At 43.1% G+C, this 13,693-nt stretch overlaps 1 pseudogene; it reads right to left on the bottom strand.

Moving 5' to 3' along the window:
• Positions 1-9,211: 9,211 nt before the first annotated feature.
• The window catches only part of LOC113744097 (ATP synthase subunit gamma, mitochondrial-like), a 10,060-nt pseudogene continuing 5,578 nt past the window's right edge, over positions 9,212-13,693 (bottom strand).

Raw genomic sequence — 13,693 nt, 5'->3', positions numbered from 1 at the left:
ACGGCTGCTCTCGCAACCTCAACTCTCTCTCTGGGATTTACCGAGTTTAGATGTAATGTAAAGGTAAGATGGTACTTTTATTATACAAGCCCCTTACAACAGGGTCCCTTTGCGGTGTACCAACGTGCTTACAGCAGATAATAAATAACGAGAACAATAGTAAAAACAACAAAATAAAAACATAAAATGCACAAATCGAGAATCAGAGATGAGGAAAAGTGTCATCATACACTGGGTGTTAAAAGCCATCATAAAGAAGTGGGTGTTTTTTAGCTTAGATTTAAAGAGGCAAGTCAGAAACGAGAAACGCATCTCCCCCGACGGGACTTTTATCCAAGCCTGGGGGCAGGCAACGGAAAACGCTCGGTCACCCCAGTGTTTTATATTTTGACCGGGGCACGTCCAGCGAGCAGTGGATCTTTGGACCTCAGAGCTCTAGCAGAATTGGTGGACAGTTAAAAAGCCTGATAATATGAAGGGTGGCGAGGCCGTTAGGAGCTTTAAAAAAAACAAATGTTAAAAGGTTTAAAAATCAATTCTATAAAAAGGACGATGAAGCCAAGAAGGGATTTAAGAGCAGGATGTGAATGTGCGCACAGTCTGGTGGTAGTCAGTGTAAAAGACGGTGCACAGCGTTTTTGCAAACAGACTTGAATGTCGACTGAGAGAGACGGCCCAACATAAAGTCCAGTAAAGTGGACATGGAAGTAACTGTAGCTGGCTGCACAGCGAAGTTGTGTTTAGCCGCTGTGTTTTGGAGTTTTGGGACGCTACCGTAGGAAAAGAAAGAAAAGGAGGTTTACAGGGAATGCTGACGGGGAGTGGAGGCAAAGTGTTGTGACCCGAACATGAGAGCTGGGCGAACAGGTACGTAACCAGCTCCAAGGTGAAAAAGACTTAAGTAACGTAATCAGAAAAATACTACCGATTGTACAGCTTGGAAACGCATGTGTTTGCTTTTAAAGTTCATCTATCTCACCAGGGAGTCCATTTAGGTTACGGTTCGGAGCGTTGACATAGCATGATGTCCTCCCTGAAGAGGAGGGATGATCGATTTATTTAGTGACTTTAATCTAGAAGTTAGAATTTTAAAGGTCGTTCTTGACTTTGAATTTTAAAAAATGAGCTGGACCCTTTCCCCGATTGTATCACACAGCGTAATTATGAATAATAAGACAGGATTCAATAATTATCACGTTGTTCTGGCTTGTCAAATGTGAGCCTGAATGATTGACAGAATGAGCTGAGACGAGACAGGAGACGGAGGCATGAGCGATGAACGATTATAAGAAAGAGAGAGGAGGACAACTCAGTTTAAATCCTGATAATCAGGCAGTTCTGATAATGCGATTCAATCATTTGGGAAATGATTAAAAAAAAGTTTAGCAGCAAAAAACATCTTAAATGATTTAAAACGAAAATTAAATCCTGAAGATCGGAAACGAGCCGAGCTTTTGGTTGGTATCGCACCAAACTTCCTCGGCTGACGCTAAATTTCCATTTTTTGGGGGAAGGATAATAACTTCTAATCCACGTTGGCTTCAAGTTTATACAGGAAAAAGTGATTTCTGGATCTCAGAAGTGTTATATAATTAACAGAAAATATCACTGCAAAGTCATAATCTGAATCTAAGTTACTTAATCAAGTTAAATAGGTGGAGATCAGTCGTTAAAAACGAGGATTTGCTGCTTTTGTTTGAGTGTTGCCATGACAATTTTTTATCGATCTAGAAATGAGTTATCAGTAATAAATATCAATAGATTATCAAAGCAGGAATATTCGGACAGGAACGAGCCGGAAGACGTCATCCCTCTGCACCGACTTTTTGAGGTTTCTAAATCGGAATCCGAATTTTCGGAAAGAAACAGATGAGCCGACGAGGAAAATCATAATTAACCTGCAGCTGAAATTAATTAACGAATGATTAAGACCACAAACACAACTCTGCTCGGCTCAGCCACAGATTGTTAAAAACACACAACACACACACACACATTGGGTTTTTTTTGGTTAAGACGTGGTGGTCTGGACAGGAAAGAGCTGGGGGCCGCCCACACGTCAGCAGGGGACACGGACCTTCGGCAGTTCACACTCCACACACACCACGACAAAACACACTGGCCAGTCGTCCTTACCCACTATCCCTTTGCAGTGGGGGGGTCGGAACCGGCCAGACACACACACACACACACAAACACACACACAACACACATATCACATCACCTACTATTCACAAACACACACCACACACATCCTCAACACACACAGCTCAGTTGGCGGAAACTGGCGAGTGACATGCGTCGCACCGGCGGCGGCGTCAGGCTCGAGGCTCTGAGGTTGGGCTGAGCATACTATCAGACACCAGAAACACAGTAAACCCAAGACATGAGTGACAGGGGATCACACAACACAACACCACACACCACACACAGCACACACGACACCACACAAGAGAGAAGACATTAAGTATATTCCACAAACAAAACACTCGGCCTCAGACACCGAAAGGCCGACGACGCGCCACGCCGTGAGAAACGGAGGAACGGCTTCACTGTATTAAGAAAGGGACTTCAGTGTCCTGCGGGTCAGATTTAAGACTCGGGTCCGACGTCTGCATGAAAAACTGAGAAATTAAAAGTAGATTTAGCAACTTAAAAACTCTGCAACGTGTTCAAATAAACGAGATCGGAAATCATTTGTTGATTATTCAAGTGACAGACGATGAATCTGATATGAAATAGGCAAAGATTCACCGGATCCGCTCCTACTAAATGTGAATATATTTGTGTATATTTTGTTTTGAAGACATTACTTTGGACTCTGGGAAACTATGAGGACATTTTACAGACTAAGCCCTGAAGTAAAAAATATCTGAATAAACTTGTTTCACTTTTTAACTGGCACGTCGTGATTTAACTTGTCGAGTTCAAGACAGATGTTTTTTTTGTGTCTTCTTCTGTCATAAGATGAGACGTTTCAGGTTTAAAACACCTCGAGAACAGGTCGGTCACCTCCACTCACAAGAGGAAAGAAGAAGAGGAGGGAGAGACTGTGACTCAGCCGAGGCCGAGAAGGACACCGAAGCCTAACTGCACTGCAAGACGGCCATAACAAGACTCGAGAGCCCGCGGTGACTGGAAACCAACTGAAGGTCCATCAGAGACAAGTGAAGGCATCATCATAGGTGATACGTAACAAGTTCTTGGCACTCAAGGTCTTATTGTGACTCGTGTCCATGAATTTCTCGTGAAAACTCGATTTAATCACGATGCGACGAGGAAGAAAAGTTGAACAACAATTATGTAAATATAAGAACTCAAACTGCGTCATCGACCCGTCCATCACAGACTTACGCTCTAACTCGACACGATTCATAACACAATCACAAACTTGCATCGACCCATAAACTCCTCTGACCTCTTCGTGTGCATAAACTACAACAAAAACTGTATAAAAGGACTCAAAACAATCGTCCAAACCCTTCCTGTCATCCAATGGCGACACAACACCACACCGACTTCAACACAATTGAAACTATAAAGTATGATAATGTAATATAGGATGGACAGCCTGCTTCGTGCCTCTCGTACTGAATTCATTCTAAGTTTTGAAACAATCGACGTGTTTCACCTCTTTAAAATAACCATGATTCACTGGAAGCACATCGTGCCGCTCCGTCAACAGGTCATAGGGTGTCGTGGTGTTGTACTATATTTCTGGCAGAGTCTTCTAACGGAGCCAGGATTTTAAATGCTGCTGACATCAGCAAATCATTATGGCTAAAAAGTCTTCCGTCGCTGTGAAGTGCCACAAACTGCAGTTCCTCTAACATCCACCTGAGGCTGGCTCCAGAAGTGAGTCAGTCTTCATAAGTCCCCATCCAAATGTCCAACTTCACAGCAGAAATAAAACATGTTTACAGCTGGTACAAAAACATTTTTTGGTCTCTGTAGCATTTTCCCCGTTCATGACAACTGTACTGAGGGTGAATTTATATACAACACCTGTTCAAATATATTAAGGCGTAAAGTTATGCAGGATTAGAGCGTGGACGCTTGATTGACAGGGGGTGCTGTTACAGTGAGTAAAACTACCCGAACATCTGAAGAAACACGAGCGCACAGCAGGCAGAGTTATAAATTTGGAGATAACATGTGTACAAGATGCTTGAACATCAGCCCTCAGCAGCTCTGACCTCCTAAATATCAGTATCTTTACGGCCCTTCTTTTCTCTGACTAGGTCCCTTCACAATCAACCGTCAGCCGGAGTAAAGTGGCCCACTTCATTTGTAAAACACTCCCCGTGTGATAGTACAGACCGCCACTCCTCTGTCTAAATCTCTCACGGGCCTCCGCACATTCACAGCCTCGGTCCGGCCCGGATGAATGGAGGAACGGCGGCTCTCATTTGGAACCAGGAAAGTGGCCAGTTTAAGGGCTGCTACTGTATGTTAAACGCCACGGTGTTTAAGGAGACGTGATGACGGTTGACCCTCCCCTCCAGGCTCGGTGTAAAACCCCCAGTGGAGAATAAGAGAGAGAGAGAGGGAGGAGAACGAAGAGGAGGAGGAGGGAATAAATCTGCGTGGCGGCGGGAATCGATCGTTTCTTCTCTCCTCCTTTTTTTTTTTTTTTTATCTCATCTGCAGAGGCTGAGAGAGGCCAGAGCGGTTTAAAACGATCCTGACCATTGTCCGACATAAATAGTCAGAAAAGTCCACGGAGCAGATAGTGTTAAAGGCTGGTGGAGGGAGGAGGAGGAGGGAGGAGGGGGAGAAAGAGGGAGGGGAACGCATTGAGATAAGGAGAAGATGGGATGTGGGAGGGAGGGAGGTGGGATGAGATAATGCCTTGGCGTTACACATCAGAGTCCATGTCGCTCACACATGCACCGCCGTTCGCGTGGAAACAGCCACGGCCTTCCTATCTCCTCCTCCCCTCCTCCTCTCTGATCAGAGGAGAAGAAGGAGAAGCTTCATCTGTGGTTACCCCGAGAGACGGATGGAGGGATGGAGGAGATGGATTTATGGAGTGGATGGAGGCAATCATTGGCTCCCATGAGCGCCTCATTCTGCCGTCTGAAGAAGATGTGAGTGTTTTAAAGTACAAAAAACGAGCTGCCCTTTGTGCGGCGGCGCCCTCCTCCTCCACCTCCTCCTCCTCCTCCTCCTCCTCCCTCCTCCTTTCTTTCTTTCTTCTTCTGTCTTCTCTTTGAGTGTAATGCTGCTGTACCTGACAGTGGCGCTGCCCGCGGTAAAGGCAGAAATCTCTCCCCTCCATTGTCACCTGCTCCTCTAATCATTTTCCACCCTTCAATGCCACAAGTGGAGGAGGGCGATAACGATACGAGGTGAAGCTAATACAGAGCGGCGCGGCGTGGTGGAGGTGGTGGTGGAGGCCCCCCCTTCCTGAACACAATGTTCGGATGTCTTCACTCATTCTCACACACACACCTTTATACACTCTTTAATGCAGAAAAGTATGCACACACACACACACACACTCTTTTCTTGCAGATGTTTGAGCCACCTGTCAAATCACCCTCACGTTGCGCCGTACACTCGCTCACACGGCGTACGACAGAAGATAACGGCGTGTTTCCGCTCGGCTTTGTTGGAAGTTAGTTAATTAATCGCGGCGTTAGGCGGCAAACATCTAGCGGAAGCAAACAGCGCGGCAGTAACGGCAGGAACACACGGAAAAATGGTGTTTAAAGGTCGATGGGTCGATTTAAGGGAGTGTGTAACAACTGACACAAGAATAAACTTTTATATCTAAAGACGGGTCCTCTTCCACGGAGTACACCAGTTTCTACAGTAGCCCGAGCAGACAAACTAAACGCCGACTCTAGAAATGCATTTCACACCAGGAAGGTGATGCAAGGCGGTTGGCAATCAGAGAACACTAGATGCCACTAAATCTGTAATATACAGCACAATGTGCTTAAGTATCAAAACTGTGCCGTAAATGTTCGTCTCGAACACTTTATACACGACGGGTAGATTAATCTACAGCGATGATCCTCAAGGATTTTTTTTCTCACCTGGAAACATTTTCCAACTTTCAAGACTTTCAAGACGAACCCTGCGCTCACAAAACACGACTCGAGACACAGTATCACACCTTGTATCGCAATGATTATTTCTATTAGCAGCAGTTGGTTGGCTGGTTTTCAAAGCCCATAATAATATAATCATAATATAATAAAATAATAATAATAATAATAATAATATAAGACACATTAGGGAGCCCTGACGGCAGCGCCTCTGTCACCTTTGTGAATATATTGGACCGAGGGACGACCAGGAATGAAACAAAAAGTTAACTAAATAAGTTGTGCGAGGCCTCTCAGGCGTTAAAGTCTGTGTAAATTCTGAGGTTTCTTTCAAACACAGAAAATATGTTGGAAAATAGTTGTGGAAAACAACACTTTGAACATGTTGTACTGACTGAAATGTGGAGTTAGAGGTTCAAACAGTTTTTCACCAGTTTTCATTCTCAGGGTTTTGTGGGCGGTCCTTAAAGGGGCTCGATGACACGCGAGGCCACCCTGAGGATCGTGCGTCCTAACCCACGACAGTTAAAAGCATAGAAGATTTCTTTTGAAAAAGCTGAAGTTTAGAAGTATTTCTTCTTCTTATGCCAACACCCACAAAAATGAACATTTGAAACTCAAACTGAAAGATAAAGAACGACTTCACTCTCCAGAATCCAGCTGATTTAACAAATATGGACCTGAAATCTTCCTCCCTCCCCTCCTCTCCAGTCTCCTCACCCTCCTTCCCTCCTCCTCCTCCTCCCTCCTCCTATGTGATGTTGATGCGGGGCCCGCCGGCGAGGACGGGGAGGGGTGAGATGAGAAGCTGTGCAGCTCTCTGGCCTGCGTTATCACAGTCTGGCATCGCTGAAATTTCAGTGTCAGATGCAATCGCTGCACCACTCCCCTCAGGAGTAAACAATAACAAGCAGCAATACAATAGACAAACAAGGCCTGCAGGACACGCACACACACACACACACACACACACACACACAATATATACATACAGATCTATACGCACACACACAACGTACAAACATAAACGCACACCACGAGCAGCTTCTCCAGTTTTCTGGTCTTACATGAACTCGTTATTAGATCTGAATATGGAGCTCTGACCCTCTGAAGCAGCATGTGTGATCTTCACCCTCAAACACTCGTATTTCTTATCAGACAGCGCCACCTGGTGGACCTTTTGTGAACGGCAAGCCAAGCGACCGACCCACAGTCCTGTGAGATGAAACTACAAAATAAATAATTTGTTGATTCGTTCTCTTTGCAGAGGCGGACAGACGTCAAGTCCACTGTCTTTTTGTGTTTTGGTTCGTCGGCTCTGGATTCCTCAGGTTGAGTCAGTTATTTATTTCTGAGCGAGAAGTTTGCTGAATAGATAACGATGAAAATCAGAGCAGAGGAAGCAGATTTGATATTAAACAAATCAGAAAGATTCAAATTAAGACTGAAATACTTAGAATAAAGTCAAATCTCTCAGGATTCAAACTTTGATCATGTTTCTGAAATCAATCTTGATTTTGGAGGAACCGTCTTACACTGCACGTTAGTTTTCTAGTTGTCTAAATGTTGCTCAAACGTTTACACCTGAAAATTCTCCTAAAGAACCACTGCAGACAGTTCACACAGAAGTTTATTCCTAATAAGATTATTTATTATTGACTGAACCAGAGCTAACTCTGATCCCATTCCTCTTCCAAATTTCCAGTTTGGAGCCACGATCATTTTACCTTGTCTTATCTTTGAATCACATTTTCAGCTCGTAACTAATCCTAACGGTGCGTCTGCTGCGTAACAGAACAGGCTGAATGTGAAACAAAGTACAACAACTTATTTAAATTGATCGCGATCTCAGTGTTCTTTTCTAAATATTGTCTTTAATATACTTCAGAGATTTCTCCACACACCATCAGCCAACTCTGAGTTTTCTTTTTTTAACATCTCAGCAGCTCAGTGGTGTCACTTTTAAAACCTGCAATAAATAACTGTAGAGATATTTTATAGGAATTGGTTAATTTAACTTTTCACGTCCTCGAGAAACGGATCAAGATGAAGGTTGATACGAGCACTGAACAGTTAATATTTGAAAACATTCATGACGATGTCTCTAAGGTCTGACTTAACATCTTAAAAGGAAACATTGTTTTTAATCTGATGCTTAGTCATCGTACATACATGATCTGTAAACGCTCATCTGACTCGGGTCGCGGTTTCCCAGCTGACATTGGGTGAGGGCGGGGAACACCCTGGACAAGCCCAGCTCATCACAGGGACAACAGAGAGACAACCTTTCATACTGTGGACAATTTAAAGTCTATCGAGTGCACGTCTTTGGACTGTGGAGCCGGAGAACCCGGAGAGAACATGCAAAGTCCGAGGCCGAGGTTCGAACCAAGAGGCCAGGTGCACGGACAAATTTAAACCTGGATCGATCAAATCAAAATATTTTAACAGCTCAGCATCATGAGTCACTCGTCCAGCTCTCTCAAAAACACTTGAGACATCGCCGGCTTCACAAAGATCGTGTTTATTGAAGTAATCATACTGTAACGTGTTTGGTTCATGCTCTGAATATTAACAGACATACTTACAGTACTTTAAAGTCTCTGCAGGACGACTGAAGAACAATTTGAACTGATTCATTCATTAAAACGAGTCAAATGTTCCAGTAACAGCGTTCATGTTGTCGTTTATTGTGAGCACAAACAGATACAGGGACTGATGAGAGGATGAGGAATCAGTAAGAGGTTTATTATTTCGCCATAATTTACATAGAAGCACCAAATGTTCATAGACCTCGACAACGCGTGTCTGAAGAACTCTGAAGAGCTTTAGGAGACGAGACGACGATCTCAGCCGTTATCTGCAGAGACAGAAAGACAGAAAGAAGTGAGTGAACGGACGTTAACAGGAGGAAAGTGAGGACGCTCCCTAACCCCTGAAGGGTCTAGACTAAAACATGATCTAGTCTAGAAGGGATCTACTGCTACGATGTTACCCTCCTCTTTAAAACAAGCCTCAGTTTCCTGAGTTCAGCAGAAGGTGAGAGGAGGTCAGAGAGGAATTAGTCCAGAGAACGTGACAGCTTAATTTAAAAAGAGACGTGCATGGATGAAAGGAATGTCGTGAAGGAGAGGAAACAAAGGAGGTCAGAAAACTTCAGAGTGATGGAGAGACAGACTTACAGAGCGGCAGCTCCGGAGATGATCTCAATGAGCTCCTTGGTGATGACGGCCTGTCTGGTACGGTTGAAGGTGAGGGTCAGCTTGTCAATCACTCAGCTGAGGAGGAGAGAGACGTCGATCAGAACAAGCGATGAGCATGACGAGGACGGCAACTAACGTGGTCTGAGAAGGTCGGGAAATAACGAAGATCCCTCCAAGGTTTGAAACGTCAGTTTAAAATCCAGAAATTCAGTTTAATATGAAAGAATCAGAAAAACGTCACTTATCGTAAATAGTTGATCATTTACTAACGACTGGTCGACCAATCGGCAGCTCAATCGGACATGAGATAATATTTATATTCCCTTAAAGTAATATAGGACTAAAACTTGTTAGTAATATTAAATTAGAATCAGTAAGTGTATCGACAGACTAAAATACACAATTTTAAATAACGATGATAACGATAATGATTAATTCATTTCCATCCTTTATTTAGCTTCTTAAATTTGAAGTTTTGCTGCTTTTGTCTGATTTATAGAGCTTTATTTTGAAAATATTAAAGTTCTGTTGAAACTTTCTGGGAAACTTGACATTTTTTAAATAATTTTGACATTTTGTGAACTACTTAAGTAATTTATCGATAAAAACAGATTTATAAGAAGCTCTTAACCTGCAACGAACAGAAGTTTTTATTGTCTTAATGAATCTATCAGAGGCAGAGGAGACGCCTTCAGTTGTTAGAGTCCAAAACTGAAATAAAGAGTTTTCGTTGAACAATTACTTTAAACTAATCGATATATGATCAAACTTTGGGCACTGAAATCAAAGAGTTTTCAGAGATTTAAAGTCCGTCCTGCCTGATACTTCAGCACGTCGTGAACGTGTCATCAGTGTTTGGATTCGATTGAAACTTTCCACACTTGCAGGTTGTTGAACTGTCTCCACGATTACCACAGGCGTGTCAAGATACTTCCCGTCTTACCTCAGACAAACTCTGAACACTGCATCAGAAACCGTGAACGAAGTCGCGGAGTCTTACAGGCGTTCTTGCTGGCGCTGTCCATCGCCGTCATCCTGGCGCTCTCGCGCTGGTGGAGGACTCCCTCAGGGCGAGGTAGATGATGTTGACCAGAGCGAACTCCTGGTAGTTCCTCAGCACGTCGGCGTCGATGTCGTCGTAGACGCCCATGCTCTCTGTACACAGGACACGAGGCGTTCAGTAACCTCGGCTGGGCAGCGGAAGATCAGTAATAAAATCAAACCTCACCTGCGTTAGCCACCGGTGTCGGTGGAGAACAGCGGCTTCTGGTCCGTCTTGTACGAGATGACAGATCTGCAGCAGAAACAGATTTATTAACGTGATCCATCCACCTCAGCTCTCTGCCCGCCCCCCGACACCTCGAACTCATACCTGAACCTGTGAAGAACACGCCCTGGTCGAACTCGTATCCGGAGTTCATCAGCTCGGTGGCGACGATCGAAGCGTCGGCAAGGTCGGGGGCTTGCGGCCGATCTCCTTACAGTTCAGCATGATGTGACTCCGTGGGTCCTGATGAGGAGCGGCAGGCGTTACTCATCAAAACAATCATCGACCTGAATCTCTGACTCCAGCTGCCACCAAACAACAAAAGCTGAGCTCGTACCTGTGCAGCAGGCCCTCAGCTTGTCCCCCACGTTGATCACCACACTCCTGCCGGCGCCGGTCAGGTTGGCGATCTCGGCCTTGATGGCCTTGGCCCACGTTGAGTGGATGGCGCCGCAGAGGCCACGATCAGAAGTCACGCGATGAGCAATGCTTGGAGGCCTGCCTCCGGCGCTTTGATCTCGGCCTTCTCGTACAGCGCTGCGGGGCGGAGAGGTCAAACGTTAGTGGGTGGAAACACAACGGCGAAGACAGAAAAAAAAACGGAGGCAGGTCGTACCGAGAGCGCCGGAGCCGTAGACTCTGGCCGGCTTCAGCTGCCGCTCAGCACGGGCGTACTTGGCGGCGGCCACCATCTTCATGGACTTGGTGATTTTCTGGATGTTCTTGATGGACTTCAACCGAAGGGTGACTGTGGAAAGAGGACTTCACTCAGCGAGGAGCAGAGCGGAAACTACTCATTCATCAATCGTTCTCTCAACGTGGATGCTTTGGACTCTTTGATTCTCTGGATTTTTAACTTTAAATAATTCTATTTTTTTTAATTCATTTTGTCTGTCTTTGGTGTGCAAAACTCGCTTTAAAAAGAAAATAAAACTTAAAACAGCTGTTTGATCATTAAATTAAAAAACTGTGACTATTCGGCTGGATTCAATTCAGATTTAATGTGTATTCTTGTAATTGATACTTTATGGTTCTTTTTGTTTTGTTTGCTGTCTACTTTTATTTATTGTACGGTTCCTTGGGTGACAGAAAGACGCATGAAATAAAATGTATATTATATTACAACAAACAAAGTTAATCACGATCTTTGTTTCAATGTTGTATATTTATATTGCATAAATAACCAGTAATATGCATGTTGGTCATGAGCTGAATGCGGCACGGGGGGAGGTGTTCTCTATTTATTTTTATTTATTTGTTACAACACACAGCCCTGTAACTTATTCACTTATTTTCTTTCCTCAATTTCAGTGTTTTGTTCATTTTCTTTTGTGTGTGTGACTGTTCACACATGCATAATGTAAAAAAGAAACAGGATAACTGTACACCTGTAACTGGAGTATCTTATCTATCTTATTTGTCAATAAAAATAATTTAAAACTAATGTTGATCAGCGTTGCCACTCAAGGTGACGCCCTCAAACGTCGGAATCAGCCTAAAATGAATCAATTAGTCGACTAATTGCTGCAGCTCAACTTTAAGAAGTGAACTCGGTTATGCTGCACGCTGAAGAACTTCACGTGAGATTAAACTCAGATCTGACGAGGACGCTGCAGGTTAAACTTCATGTCAGCTGAACCCTGTGAAGTCTTAATTCCACTTTGATTCTTGGATTTTTAAACTGTTTTTACTTTAATATAATTCTCATTTCTTTAATTACATGTTGTCTGTCTTCGTGGTGCAAAACTAACTTAAACAAACTTTAAACCAGCTGTTTGATCCATTAACGTCAGCGTCGCCCCCAATAACACTCAAGGTGACGCCCTCAAACGTCTGACATCAGATGAAATAGTCGACTATTGCTGCAGCTCAACTTTAATGAAGTGAACTCTGTTTAGCTGCACGCTGAAAACTTCTGAGATAAACTGAAGATCTGACGAGGACCTGCAGGTTAAACTCACTTCGTGCAGCTCGTGCAGACAGGTGAACCCTGTGAAGTCTTAAAAACAGAGAGGGCTGAGTCTGATGTCAGATTATAATCTGCATGTTGTCATGTTGTACTCGAGTGTCAATTATAATCTGCATGTTGTCGTGTGTCGTGCTGTGACTCTGAGTGTCAGATTATAATTCATGTTAAAGTACTTACTGTCCTTCAGGGTGGCCATGCCTCTGACCTGCCCACTGTGAACAGACACAGACGTTAACTTCAGATTAAAAGCATCAACAACAAATTAAAACACATTAAAACAATAAAAACAATTAAAAAACAACATTATATGCTGATTAATACTAATTAAACTGTCTGTAGCTCACTTAGCTTCACTTAGCTCTCTCTGCAGCCCTCACAGCTGACCTGAGCTGAGTCCAGCACGTTTGTCACACAGTGTCGTGCTAGAATCGGATCTAATCTGCAAATCTGACGAGTTTAATCCGAGTTTCACTGTAAATGTCACGTTAGCTTAGCATCAGCGGCTGTCATTCATTAGCTAGGCCTGCACGTTAGCTTGCCCTTCGCTCAGTAATGCCCCCTGAAGGGCAACAAGCCTCCACAGTTACCCCGAGCACCACACACACAGAGGTCATGCAGACTACATGTGGTAAAACGCGTCTGATAAAGAGTTTGTTGGTTTTTAGAGTTTTACCATTGTGGAGAGAAAATCAAGGCGCTGCTGCGGGCGAACATGGCTCCAAGGAAGGTCAGACACTGCACTGCGCAGGCGCAAGGTGACGACGTAAAATGGACGAGTGGTGCCTTCAGGAGCCGAGGAGTGTCGGAAAGGGCACACACGACGTCACCAAAAACAGACACTTTGAATTCTTTATATATATATATAATATATAATAAATATAAAAAAATAATAATAAATAATAAAAAACAAAAAAATAATTTAAAATAATAAAATAATAATAATACATAATAAATAAATAAAAAATTCTTCTATACAAATAAAATACAATTAAATAAAAAATAATAAAACTAATAAAAATAATAATAAAGAAATAATTAAAAAATAATATTAATAATAATCAAATAAATAATAAAAATAATTTTATATATTCAAATAAATAAAATAATAAAATAATAAAAATAATTTATATATTCTTGAGGGAAGAAACCATTATTTACTTATTTTAAATACAAAGAAAAGAAACTAGTGTATTAGTGT

Source organism: Larimichthys crocea, chromosome XX (genome assembly GCF_000972845.2).
Source record: "Larimichthys crocea isolate SSNF chromosome XX, L_crocea_2.0, whole genome shotgun sequence".
Classification (NCBI taxonomy): domain Eukaryota; kingdom Metazoa; phylum Chordata; class Actinopteri; family Sciaenidae; genus Larimichthys; species Larimichthys crocea.
This window is presented reverse-complemented; position numbering and strand designations above follow the sequence as displayed.